Genomic DNA, 15,188 nt, shown 5'->3' on the forward strand with positions numbered 1-15,188 from the left:
TTGGTTCATAATCTTTTCTTTAAAAAAAATTTAATGACTGGGACAGTTACATTGATATAGGGACATTATGTTTTTAAAGAAAGAGGAATGATAAAATTTGTTGTAATATCTGTAAAATGCTAAGAACTAATTGTTATATGTAAGTGTTCCGGGGTGCGGGGGGTGTTCACGGGGCACTAGAGAGTCATGTGACATGTAATAGGAAACCAGCCTGGGGCAGTCCTTAACCAGAGAGCATGGTGGCTGAATGATTAAACAGAGGTCAAGCCTTTCCAAGTTTAAGTGTGATTATTTCTAACTTATGGGAAAAAGAAAACAACCAGGTGACATAATCATGTTCCCCGTGCCCATTTTCAGAGCTATCCAATTTAGTCCCTTTTTTTAAATGAAGCCTGAAATGAAGATGAAGCAACCTGGGGCTAAAATTCCAATCTGAATGTTCCTAATGTTCCCTGTAGACAACACCAAGTTACTGCTAGGGTATATTTTCCATCTAAATAATTTATAGAAATGTCTTCAAGCTGGAACACCATAATCTGTTTGTCAGACTGCTCCATTAGAAATTAACTACAACACTTAACAGTAAACCTGGAGCTGTTGTGTCAGCCGTTCACACACATGCACTTATTACAATTACAATGTTGCCATTAACTCAATACATTCTCACAAGAGACTATTGATAAGGGGGCTGGGGAAAACGAGGGGGATGGGGAAGAATGATTTTTCTCCAGTGTAGAATTGGGGCAGGACTTTTTTCTGGGTTGAGGTTCATAATATATGGACTACAGGTTCCCAGTGGGACTCCCGCCATCAAGAAAAAACTTACCAATGCAAGTGAACAAACTAAGTCACAGCGCCAGAAGAGCCACTGCAGGATGTTAAAGAAGCAGAAGCTTCACATAGATCAGAGTGGAGACCTTTGGCAGATAAATGTATGGAATCAAGTGGAGGGAAATGAGACTGCTACAATACTCTCTCCCTCCATTAGGGGAACTTGAAACCTTTACTGCCACTTCCTGGGGCCTACTATATGTACCACTATGTGCAAAGAAATGTTTCTGAATCTCTCTCTTCATTCTTGGTGATAATTTCTAATTGATATCTGTTGCTGTCTTTTAGTAGTAATTGAAGGAGAAATAATTTACAAATGCTGTTTTTGTTATGAGCCTAAGGGTGGGAAAGAGAAGTATCCCAATTAGTAAAGTAAAAAGCCTTTGGAATACAAGCAATGGAGGGAAAGTAAGAAAAGGAAGAAGCACTTACTTTGATACAGCACTTCTGTCCATTCACAGACTATCCCAAAGTGCTACATAACCAATGATGTTTGAAATGCAGCCACTGTTGTTCTATAAGCAAACAGAGCAGCTAATCTGCACATAACAATGTCCCACAACCAGCAAATGAGATGAATTACCATATAATTATTTTTATATAGTGTAAATTGAAGGAAGATTGTTAACCGGGACACCAGGAAAACTCCCTGTACTTCTCCAAATGCTATCTAAACAAGCTTTGGTTTAACATTTCATCCAAAAGACAATGCCTTTCAACAATGCAGCACTTCCTCTGCACTGAAGTGTCGTATGAATTATGTGCACAAGACCTGGAATTGGGCTTGAATGCACTAATTTCTGACTCAGAGACAGCCCTGGAAACAAACCCATGGAAATGGCATTAATAGCGCACAAAGTGTTGTATTGCTCTGGTTGATGCTGTTGTTGTGAGAATACATTTTTTATTTCCACTACCATCAAATTAGTGATACAAGTAATACGTAATTGGAGTTCTTTCTATAGAGAACAGTCTAAATACTTTTGAAAGTCATTGGGCTGAATTTTACCAGCCCTTTGGAGACAGGCTTACAGGCAGGAGGGCTGGTAATATAGCAGGAAAAGGCGTCGGGAGGGGAGCCTGAAGTCTTCCTCCCACCATGGCATATTACCAGCGGCGGAAAATTTAGCGGAGCAGCTGCCCACCGGGCGGCCAATTGAGCCACTTTAGTGCCCAACTGAGGGCCACTTCCCATGCCCACTGGCATTTTGCCCACATCGGGAGGGCCTACCGCTCTATGGGGAGACTGCCAGGTAAACCCTAGTGGGTTCCCGGGGGTTGAGAGTTTTCCCTCCTTTATGGCCACTCCATGGCCAACGGAGGGGCCGTCCAGCACCTGCGTCGACAGCACACCACTTGAAGATGACTGCACCCACCCGCCCCCTGCCCCCCATCTCCCGGTGATCTCCGGAGCCTGCCTGCCTGCCTGGCCCTGGTCGCATTGGACGCCTCGTCATTAAGGTACCTTTTCTTTCCTCTTGTAGCCTCAGCAGAGGCTACCATTAGCAGTGGTGCTGCTGAGCTGTTGGCCCTCTGATTGGGTCGACAGCTCTGGGGGGGGGTGGGCTGCCATCCTGAATCATACAGCACCCCCGGCGGTGGCCTGTTAATTGGCTGCCACAGGTAAAATGCTGCCCCGGGTTCCCACCAGTGGCCGGTGCAGGGTCAGCTCCTGCTTCCGGCCCCAGCGGCGGGACTTGATCATCGCTGTAAAAATTCAGCCCATGATGTCTTTTACCCAACATCGATGAACACTGGCATGTTACTGTAATGAAGTTTAAGATTAAATGCTTGCCGTGATTACATTACGTAAATACACAGTCACGAATATAAACTGCAAACAAATCTGATCAGAATAAATTGTAGTTAAACTATAGCTAGCATTCAGAGTGGTTTAAATATCACTAAATATTCAACTATTAACATTCAGTGCCAGCATGAAGACTATATTTGTAATAACAGTAATTGAATATAAATATAATTACACAAGTATTGGTAAAGCACACTAGTGAATATATACATATGCACTGACACCGATAAAAGCTGATATCAATAATAAAGTTATCTATTTTATCCAAATAAAGTAACTTACCATATTTTAACGATTGAGAAAATCAATTTTATTAAAGTTTCCTATTCCTTGAAGAAGGAAAGCAAGCTTTTTAACATGTGCTCCCGAGCAAGATGAATGCAAAACCTTGCAGCATAGCAGCAATACTTTGCTCAATTTTAGCACCTATGAGCACAAATCTACACAATATCATGTAGTCTGAAATAGAAAAACAAGTATTTTATAAAAGACTGTTTACTCCTTTCTTGCCTTTCACAAATTATCTCTCAGAAAAGCTGTACCTGAAAAACAAAGAAAGGCTTTACATACCCCCACATCTGCAAGATTTGTGTCAAAAATGAATGTGTCAAGGACATATCCAGTTTGATGTTTTAACCCTTCCAGGACTGCAGAAATAGCTGAACCATTTTGTTAAGAAAGAAGTCAGTGCTCAGTAGTCGATATTCTATATAAGTATATGCCCATTCCTATTTTGGAATATTCAGCATTTGAAACAAACAGATATTTTGACAGAGGTTGTTACATAAAAGAAAAGGTGTTTAAACTAAAAGCTGCAAAGGACACTGTGTATACAAAAGGTTAAACCTCCCTCCCTCCACTTAAATACAGGTATATCTGCATTCCACAACTGAGACTTGACTGTAACCAGAATAAACCTGTTTTTGTTAGTGCATTTTATCAGAATTGGATGAAATTTACGAATATAGGACAGCTAAGCATTGATTAGGATCACACTACCACTAAGACACAGTGCAATTGTTTAAACCCAGGGTTATACAATGGTTTAATTACTTACTGTGTGGTTGCATGTTTATAAATTTAACATGAAACAATGTGATCTCAGTATCCATCTACAATAAAATCTGTTGTTATATTGAAGTTATAATATACATTCTGTGTGATATTATAATGAGACATTCCTGCTAAAAAAAACAAGAATTTGGTGAGCCTTTGTTTGAGAAGGAGTAGAGGTTAGAAGTATATTTATCACAATGATGTCATATCCGATTGGCTTGCTGATAGATTTTTGGAAAACATCTGATAAAGTTCTACAAGTGTGATTACAATTAAAATTCCGTATAAACTCATGTAAAAGTACATCTTGTGTAAAAGTTGACCCATGACTTTAGGCCAAAAAATCTTGAAATGTTCCTGTATCTTGTGTAAAGGTTGACCTTAACTTTCAGAGCACAGACAGAACATTCTAATCACACACAAGTATAATTACACAAAAGTTTAGCTAGGACCCCACATTTCATCAATATGGCACCAAGAAAGAGCAACAAATACACGACGCAGAGAAGGTGAATAATTGTGCGACAGCAAGAGAATTCAAAGTATCAGAGCAAGATGTCAGAGACTGGAGAAAGCTTTCCACAAAGCTCATGAGATGTCAAAGAATAAAAATGCCAACAGGGGAAACGGTAGCAAGAGGTCGCAATTAGATGGTGAAGTTGCAGAATGGGTCAGTGAACATCACCAGAATGGATGTATAGTTTCCTGCACATCTGACTCTATGCCCTGTTGCCATGGTGGCTATTATTTTGTTAATAAAAGTTCAAAAATATGACTCATGTAAAAGTCGAATTTTTAATGATCAATTTTTGAGGTACAATTTGGGGGGAGTCAACTTTTACACAAGTATATAAAGTAAATGTAATTGAATTAATAGGAAATTAGCTGAGCAGATTGAAAAATGATTTAGAAATAGTGCTGTAACCTACAGGGCTATGGACCAAGAGCTGGAAAGTGGGATTAGGTTGGATCACTCTTCTTCAGCTGGCACAAACACGATGGACCAAAAGGCCTCCTGCTGTGCTGTAGATTTTCTACGTTTCTATGCAGAAAGCAAACGATAGTTGATAAATGCGCAAAAATTTGGCTGGGGTCAGTTACTGATGGAGACGAATAATGAGACGTATAGCAATCATGTGAGGTGTCATCAAAAGAGAGGACAGCATAAAGAAGGGAAGTTCCAGTCACACCACTTGTGGAGCATCCTGGATCTGACTGCTCACTATCAGTGAGAGACCTGCAAACCTTGAGAGGTGCTCTGACAAAGCTCTCAGGAGCCACTTTCTATGATTCCCAAAAAAATGATATCCCACAGTGGGAAGGCCAGATGGTCAAGTATCCACTTTGGATGCACTGACTGGTCTGGAGGCCTCTCTATTGGGGAGGTGGTGGAGAAGCTAGATACAGATGTTACTGCTGCTATCATCTGCTCCAGATAGCAGTGCATCGTGTCAAATCTTTTTTGGATATTAGCAATGAGGATGCACTGGCTCTACATGCTTCCTGCCACCTGTCTCAGGTCCTCTAAGATAGTCCTCAATGACGCCATGTGAGTGTGATACCCATTCATACGTACAAATGAACATACAAATGAATTAGGAGCAGGAGTAGGCCACTCGGCCCCTCGAGCCTGCTCCGCCATTCAATAAGATCATGGCTGATCTGATTGTAACCTCAACTCCACATTCCTGCCTACCACATAAACTTTCATCCCCTTGCTTATCAAGAATCTATCTACCTCCGCCTTAAAAATATTCAAAGATGCTTCCACCGCCTTTTGAGGAAGAGAGTTCCAAAGACTCACGACCTTCTGAGAGAAAAATTTCTCCTCATCTATGTCTTAAATGGGCGATTGCTTATTTTTAAACAGTGACCCCAGTTCTAGATTCTCCCACAAGAGGAAACATCCTTTCCACATCCACCCTGTCAAGACCCCTCAGAATCTTATATGTTTCAATCAAGTCACCTCTTACTCTTCTAAACTCGAGCAGATACAAGCCTAGCTTGTCCAATCTTTCCTCATAAGACAACCCGCCCATTCCAGGTATTAGTCTAGTAAACCTTCTCTGAACTTCTTTTAACACATTTACACCCTTCTTTAAATAAGTACACAGTACTCCAGATGAGGTCTCACCAATGCCCTGTATAACTGAAGCATAACCTCCCCACTTTTTTATTCAATTCCCTTTGCAATAAATGATAATATTCTATTAACTTTCCTAATTACTTGCTGCACCTGCATACTAACCTTTTGTGATTCTTGCCCTAGGACACTCAGATCCCTCTGTATCTCAGAGCTCTGCAATCTCTCACCATTTAGATAACATGCTTCTTTTTTATTCTTCCTGCCAAAATGGGCAATTTCACATTTTCCCACATTATATTCTATTTGCCAGTTCTTTGCCCACTCACTTAACCTATCTATATCCCTTTGTAGCTTATGTTCTCTTCACAATTTACTTTCCTACCCATCTTTGTGTCATCAACAAATGTAGCACCATACCTGCAGTCCCTTCATCCAAGTCATTTATATAAATTGTAAAAAGTTGAGGCCCCAGCACTGATTCCTGTGGCACACCACTCATCACATCTTGCCAACCAGAAAATGACCCATTTATGCCCACTCTCTGTTTCCTGTTAGCTAGCCAATCTTCTATCCATGCTAAAATGTTATCCCCTACACCATGAGCTTTTATTTTCTGGAATAACCTTTGATGTGACAACTTATCAAATGCCTTCTGGAAATCTAAGTAGAGTACATCGACTGATCTTCCTTTATCCACAGCACATGTTACTTCTTCAAAGAACTCTAATAAATTGGTTAAACATGACTTCCCTTTCACAAAACCATGTTGACTCTGCCTGATTAGCTTGAAATTTTCTAAGTGCCCTGCTATAACGTCTTTCATAATAGCTTCTAACATTTTACCTAATATGTTAAGCTAACTGGCCTGTAGTTTCCGGCTTTCTGTCTCTCTCCCTTTTTGAATAAAGGAGTTACATTGGCTATTTTCCAATCTAATGGAACCTTTCCTGAATTTAGGAATTTTGGAAAATTAAAACCAACACATCAACTATCTCACCAGCCACTTCTTTTAAGACCCTAGGATGAAGTCTATCAGGACCAGGGGACTTGTCAGCCCGCAGTTGCAACAATTTGCTCAGTACTACTTCACTGGCAATTGTAATTTCCTTGAGTTACTCCCTTCCTTCTATTTCCTGATTTACAGTTATTACTGGGATGTTACTTCTATCCTCTGTGGTGATGACCATTGCAAAATACCTATTCAATTCATCTGCCATCTCCTTATTTTCCCTTATTAATTCCCCACACTTACTTTCTCTAGGACCAACACTCACTTTGTTAACTCTTTTCTTTTCTAAATATCTATAGAAACTCTTACTGTTTTTAGATTTCTAGCTAGCTTTCTCTCATATAAGTTTTCCCTCCTTATTAATATTTTAGTCATCCTTTACTGCTTTTTATATTCTGTCCAATCTTTTGAACTGCCACCCATCTTTGTGCAATTATATGCTTTTTCTTTAAGTTTGATACTATCTTTAACTTTTTTAGTTAACCACGGATGGTGGATCCTCCCCTTGGAATTTTCTTTCTCGTTGGAATGTATCTATTCTGTGTATTCTGAAATATCCCCTTAAATGTCTGCCACTGCATCTCTATTGACCTATCCCTTAACCTACTTTGCCAGTTCACTTTTGCTAGTTCTGCTTTCATGCCCTCATAATTGCCCTTATTTAAGTTTAAAATACTATTCTTAGACCCACTCCTCTCTCCCTCAATTTGAATGTAAAATTCAATCATATTATGATCATTTCTGTTGAGGGGCACCTTCACTATGAGGTCACCAATTAATCCTCGTTGCCCAATACCAGGTCTAGTATAGCCTGCTCTCTGACTGGCTCCCGAACATGCTGTTCTAAGAAACTATCCTGAATACATTCTATGAATCTAAGCTATCTCTGCCCATCTGATTTTTCCAGTCTATATGTAGATTAAGATCCCCCATGATTCTCACTGTACCTTTCTGACAAGCTCCCATTATTTCTTCCTTTATACTCCGTCCTACCATGTGTTAGGGGGCCTGTACACCTCTCCCACAAGTGACTTCTTGCCTTTATGATTTCTCATCTCGACCCAAACTGCTTCTACATCCTGGTTTCCTGAACTTAGGTCATCCCTCTCTATAGTGCTTATACCACCATTAATTAACAGAGCCACCCCTCCACCTTTTCCTAGCTTCCCGTCGTTCCTAAATGTCATGTACCCTTCAATATTCAGGTCCCAATTTATGTCATCCTACAGCCACGTCTCTGTAATGGCTATCAGATAATACTTACTTATTTCTAGTTGTGTTTTCAGTTCATCTGTTTTGTTTTGAATGTTACATGCATTCAGATACAGAGCCTTTAGTTTTGTCCTTTTATTATTTTTGTAACCTCTCACCTTGTCTGCTAATTTACTCAGATTTGTACTCACTTTCCCTTCATGTCATGGTCTGTTTATCTTTTCCCATATTAATAACTTTCTCTCTTGCCTTGTCTCTGCTCTTTGATTTGCCACATCTTCCCAAATTTGATCCCTTGCCCCCACTATTTAGTTTAAAACCCTCTCAACTTCCCTAGTTATGCAGGTCGCTGTAACGTTGGTCCCATCATAGTTCAGGTGTAGACTGTCCCAACAGTACAGCCCCCACTTTCTCCAATACTGGTGCCAGTGCCCCACGACCCAGAACCCACTTCTACCACACCAGTCTTTGAGCCATGTATTAATTTCTCTAATCTTATTTGCCCTAGTCCAATGTGCACGTGGCTCAGGTAATAATCCAGAGATTATTACCTTTAAGGTTCTGCTTCTTAATTTGGTGCCTATCTCCTCATACTGACTATGCAAAACCTCTTTCTTTGTCCTGCCCATGTCGTTGGTACCTACATGGACTACAATAACTGGATCCTCCCCTTCCTACTGTAAATTCCTCTCCAGCCCTGAGCAGATGTCCCAAACCCTGGCACTGGGCAGGCAACACAGCCTTCTGGACTCTCACTCATTGCTGAAGAGAACAGTGTCAATTCCCCTCACTATACTGTCCCCTACTACCACTACTTTCCTTTTTGCTCCCCACACTTGAATGGTGTCCTGTACCATGGTGACATGGTCAATCTGCTCATCCACACTACAGCCCTCGCTCTTGTCCATATAAGCTGCAAGAACCTCGATATTGTTGCTCAATTGCAAGGGCTGAAGCTCCTCCACTCCCACCTTCTTAATCCCCTTACCTGCCTAACTCACAGTCACACCCTCCTGTCCCTGACCACAGACCAAAGCAGATGATCCTATCCTAAGGGGTGTGACTGCCTTCTGGAACAAAGTGGCCAGGTAACTTTCCCCCTCCCTGATGCATCACGGTACCTGCAGCTCGGCCTCCAGCTCAATGACTCTGAGCCGAAGCTCCTCAAGCTGCAGATACTTACTACAGACGTGGTTGCCATGAATTGCCATGGCATCCAGGAGCTCCCACATACTGCAGGCACGACACATCACCTTTATTGTGTTAATTTAATTACATTTATTTTTTAAATTAATTTATAGTTCCCCTCCATACCGAACTGCCTCATTGACCAAAATCCCTTCTTCACACTCTATGCCGTCCAACAGCACTCAGTGAAGACAAGCAGCACTGAAAGTCCCCCGAATTTATACTCTCTGAAATCAATGATGTGTCAGTTTTGCTGCAGCTTCAGCATGTTTCTTTTTAGAGCAGGTTATCAGAGATCTGAATCCTTGAGCTCAGGATTCAAGGACAGACTTCCACAGAGCCTCTACTCCCCACTGTCAGATATTTTTACCTCTGATTCTTGTGGCACCATGAGGATAATGAATGAAGGAGTGCCACACATATAAAGGAAGTGTCGGGGTGCAACAAGCTTACATTGCTACTCTACTGAGGTCATTAAACAGATTCCTGCACTGTAAAGGAATCTTGGGGTTCGAGGAAGTACCAATCACTGTCACAGACCCTAAACTGCCCATCCCTCCAGTTTCATATCTCTATTATGTGGACATACAGGCCTGGCTCCCTGAAGCTCTCCGTTCATTTCTTCAGTCTTGCTGCTATCCTAATAGCCCAGTTTGTCTGTTCCTCCAATGCTCCAAGCACCCCTTCAAGAAGCAGTAGGTTTTATATCCTACTGCTGTATCTAGTCTCTGCTGCTCCTCCACGTTTCTTCTGCCCCCAACCTGCTCCAGCCACTGGGAGCCATCTTTCAGATGATGAAACACTAAACTTTATTCTATAGTTACAGAAAACAATCATGCCAACATCGACCCACTTTGGACATGCACTTAAGGAGAACAAAATGCAGCACTCACCAGCTATGTGGGGGAAAAGACAAAAGGGCCAGCTTAAAAACGCAATAATCAATGAATTTTTTTGAAGAGGTGAATAAAGTAGTGGATGTTATTTAAAATGGACTTCCAGAAGGCATATGATAAAGTCCCTCAGAAGAGAATGTTAGCTAAAGTTGAACTTCATGGAGTTCACTGAAGGCAAATTATTGACCTGGTTAGGAAATTGGCGGAGCAGCAGGAGATAAAGAGTAGGGATAACGGACAGATAGTCTAATTGGCAGGATGTGACTCATGGTGTCCTACATGCATCTGTGTTGGGGCCTCAACTAGTCACCATATTTATTAACAACTTAGATGATGGAATAGAAACCTATGTATTCAAATTTGCTGATTACATAAAGATTGTCAGCATTGTAAACAGTGTAAACAGAAGCATAAAATTGCAAAGAGATGTTGATAAAGTATTAGCTTACTGATTATTGATAGATGAGCAAAACTGTGGCAAATAGATTTCAAAGTAGGTAAATGCAAGGTCATCCACTTGGAAGCTAAAAAGTATATAACAGGGTACTTTCCAAATGGCAAAAATCTAGAAACAGTGACGACCCAAGAGACTTGGGGATCCAGGTGCATAAATGTTTAAAGTATCATGATCAGGTACGAAAATAATCAACAAACCTAATGGAATTATATCTAAAGAAACAGAATACAAGGAGATGGAAGTCATGCTTCAACTATACAAAGCACTGGTTTGACCACAGCTGGAGTACTGTGAGCAGTTCTGGGCACCAGACCTTAGGATATATTGGCCTTGGAGAGTGTACAGTGTAGATTTACCAGAACTGTAAATGGTAAAGGGACTCCAAGAGTTACATTACAAGGGGAGATTAAACAAACTAGGGTTGTATTCCCTGGGATTTAGAAGGTTAAGTTGTGATTTGATTAAAGTTTTCAAGATATTAAGGGGAACAGATAGGGTAGATGATGAGAAACTATTTCTGCTGGTTGAGGAGTATAGGACTAGGCGACATAATCTAAAAATTAGAGCCGGACTTTCAGGAGTGAAATTGTGAAACATTTCTAAGCACAAAGGGTGGTTGACATTTGTCTTCTGCAAACAGCAATTAATGCTTGATTAAATGGTTAATTTTAAAGCTGAGATTGACAGATTTTTATTAACTTAAAGGTATTAAGAGATATGGGTAAAGCCAGATACATGCCATTAGGGCACAGTGCAGCCATGATCTCACTGAATGGCAGAACAGGCTCAAGGGGCTAAATGGCCTACTCCTCCTATGTTCCTATTTCACCCCATTTAACAGAGAGCAACTTCACTGTCAATGGCCATTATTTTCTGCAGTCATGATCTAAGCCTGGAACACCTTTGTAGTTCCCACTTACACTGCTCCACTCAATTGGATTCCAGAGTCTTGCCAACATCCAGTTCAAACGGAGTTCAGGAAGTGAAGCAGCATGAAATATGGAAAGTAAAGCCATCCTGGCTCACTCCTCCTCTTTTTAGAATGCAACATTTCTGTGGGACAGACAAGTTCACACCCCAGGAGGAAACTGCTACGATCTGAGATCCAGCATTAATAAGTCCCACCCTATTCCCCAATTTGCTCACCAGAGGTTGAAGAACGCAAACTAAGAACTGAAAAAACAAGCAAAAAACCACCTACCCATTTTCTGTGTCTCCAAGGCAGAATGCAACACACAAGATCAAATGAGTTCTTTCCACCAGTCAATTTGTTTATAAATCAGTTTTTCTTTTTAGGTGGAAGTATGCAAATTTCAGCTTTTTAACTTTATGGAGATTTGTTTTTGCTTTTGGTATTGGACTGCAGCTCAAATGGATTGATTTTGAGAAGAATCATTTGTAACCAATTTGCATCTACAACCTTCATATTCATTCAACATTACAAAGACCTGAAGTCGGTGAAGATGCAATTAACTTGTCAATATAGGCTATTTACATAATGAAACTGGCTGACTTCGTAACTGTCATAAACATGTACATACCCAGGGGTCTGCAACCTATGCCTCCAGAGCCGCCTGAGACTCTTTAACATCTCACTTGCAGCTCCCAACCTTTCCCAATTGGATTGCATTAACATAAAAAAAAGCCCCAAAAAGTCAAAAAAATTAAGTGCCGGGTTTTTATTGTGGGGATAAAAGGCTAATCATTATGGTTTCAAATGATTATTTGAATGAGAAACATCATTGTTCTCTAATGTGATAGAAACTATACCTGTCAAAATGAGACATATTAATTTTGTCATATAGAACATTAATTTTGAACAGTTACTGAACTTGAAATAACTTGTTTAAAAAGAGCACAACTGTGGCTGAAAACATGGCTGCACATTTGCATCCTAAAATCCAGTTGTATGAAGAAGACAATGGGAGTACTCCCTGATTCAATTAGCCAGATGGATTTTATCCATAGTGATGATCAAGAGACATTGAGAGTCATTGAGCCAGCATCCCACACCCCACTAAGAGTGCCTGGTGAGCTTGAAGGAATCCACAAACCTCGCAGGAGAGGCTGTTCCAAATAAGGAGCTGGTCAGATGACTAACCTGCTGGCCAACCTGGGTTTTTTTTTAATTGTGCCTGACTCAGAACAGTTTTGGAAGAGGCTGCAAATGAACTTCAAGAAGAGAGCACCTCTCTCTCTGTCTCTCTCTCTCTTTCACACAAAGTTCCACGGAGCCACGGAAGTAACTTAAGCCTCAAGACAGAAGACCGGCGAAACAAGTTTGAAAGTGTGCACTGGGCCCCATCCAGAACTGCAAGACTTAACTTCAATCAAAGACTTTACATCCAATCCAAAACCAGTAACTGAACTCCAGCTATTACTTCAAACCTTTCCCATTCTTTGTCCTGCTCTGTCTTTGTTTGCGTGTGTGTTTATTGCGTACGATGCTAGCATAGTCGCGTCACGTATTTTTAGTAGTTTTCACTGAATTAGAGTTTTAAGGTTAATAAACTTACACCTTTCTTGTTTAAATCTGAGAAAACCTGTCTGGTGGATTTCTTTTAATCACAATTAGAGTGCAGTGAGCAAGGGTTCACTGAAGGGAAGCTAAAAACATGGTGTTTTAAAAACTTAACCATGTTACGGCCAAAGTAGGAAAAGACTGAGAGGGGAGCCCTAGACCCCTGCCTCACCTAGTCGTAACACTAAATAAACCTGTTCAAGTGGTGTAACTTCTTCTTCTTCTTTGGCCTCCTTTTCTCGAGAGACAATGGGTAAACGCCTGGAGGTGGTCAGTGGTTTGTGAAGCAGAGCCTGGAGTGGCTATAAAGGCCAATTCTAGAGTGACAGCCTCTTCCACAGGTGCTGCAGATAAAATTGGTTGTCAGGGCTGTTACACATTTGGCTCTTTCCTTGCGCTTCTGTCTTTTTTCCTGCCAACTGCTAAGTCTCTTTGACTCGCCACACTTTATCCCCGCCTTTATGGCTGTCCGCCAGCTCTGGCGATCACTGGCAACTGACTCCCACGACTTCTGATCAATGTCACAGAACTTCATGTCGCGTTTGCAGACGTCTTTAAAGCGGAGACATGGACGGCCGGGTCTGATACCAGTGACGAGCTCGCTGTACAATGTGTCCTTGGAGATCCTGCCATCTTCCATGCGGTTCACATGGCCAAGCCATCTCAAGCGCCGCTGGCTCAGTAGGGTGTATATGCTGGGGATGTTGGCCGCCTCGAGGACTTCTGTGTTGGAGATACGGTCCTGCCACCTGATGCCAAGGATTCTCCGGAGGCAGCGAAGATGGAATGAATTGAGGTGTCACTCTTGGCTGACATATGTTGTCCAGGCCTTGCTGCCATAGAGCAAGGTACTGAGGACACAGACTTGATACACTCGGACTTTTGTGTTCCGTGTCAGTGCGCCATTTTCCACACTCTCTTGGCCAGTCTGGACATAGCAGTGGAAGCTTTTCCCATGCGCTTGTTGATTTTTGCATCGAGAGACAGGTTACTGGTGATAGTTGAGCCTAGGTAGGTGAACTCTTGAACCACATCAAGAGCGTGGTCGCCAATATTGATGGATGGAGCATTTCTGACGTCCTGTCCCATGATGTTCGTTTTCTTGAGGCTGATGGTTAGGCCAAATACGTTGCAGGCAGCCGCAATCCTGTCGATGAGTTTCTGCAGACACTCTTCAGTGTGAGATGTTAATGCAGCATCGTCAGCAAAGAGGAGTTCCCTGATGAGGACTTTCCGTACTTTGGTCTTCACTCTTAGACGGGCAAGGTTGAACAACCTGCCACCTGATCTTATGTGGAGGAAAATTCCTTCTTCTGAAGACTTGAACGCATGTGAGAGCAGCAGGGAGAAGAAGATCTCAAACAGTGTAGGTGCGAGAACACAGCCCTGTTTCACGCCACTCAGGATAGGAAAGGGGTCTGATGAGGTGCTCCTATGCTGAATTGTGCCTTTCATGTTGTCATGGAATGAGGTGATGATACTTAGTAGCTTTGGTGGACATCCAATCTTTTCTAGTAGTCTGAAGAGACCACGTCTGCTGACGAGGTCAAAGGCTTTGGTGAGATCAATGAAAGCAACGTAGAGGGACATCTGTTGTTCACAGCATTTCTCCTGTAGCTGGTGAAGGGAGAACAGTATGTCAATGGTGGATCTCTCTGCTCGAAAGCCACACTGTGCCTCAGGTTAGACGCGCTCAGCCAGCTTCTGCAGCCTGTTTAAAGCGACTCGAGCAAAGACTTTCCCCACTATGCTGAGCAGGGAGATTCCAAGGTAGTTGTTGCAGTCACCGCGGTCACCCTTGTTCTTATAGAGGGTGATGATATTGGCATCGTGCATGTCCTGTGGTACTGCTCCCTCGTCCCAGCACAGGCAAAGCAGTTCGTAGAGTGCTGAAAGTATAGCAGGCTTGGCACTCTTGATTATTTCAGGGGTAATGCGGCACAGTGGCACAGTGATTAGCACCGCAGCCTCACAGCTCCAGCGACCGGGGTTCGATTCTGGGTACTGCCTGTGAGGAGTTTCCAAGTTCTCCCTGTGACCATGTGGGTTTTCACCGGGTGCTCCGGTTTCCTCCCACAGCCAAAGACTTGCAGGTTGATAGGTAAATTGGCCATTATAAATT

This window comes from Heterodontus francisci, chromosome 4 (assembly GCF_036365525.1).
Source record: "Heterodontus francisci isolate sHetFra1 chromosome 4, sHetFra1.hap1, whole genome shotgun sequence".
Lineage (NCBI taxonomy): Eukaryota > Metazoa > Chordata > Chondrichthyes > Heterodontiformes > Heterodontidae > Heterodontus > Heterodontus francisci.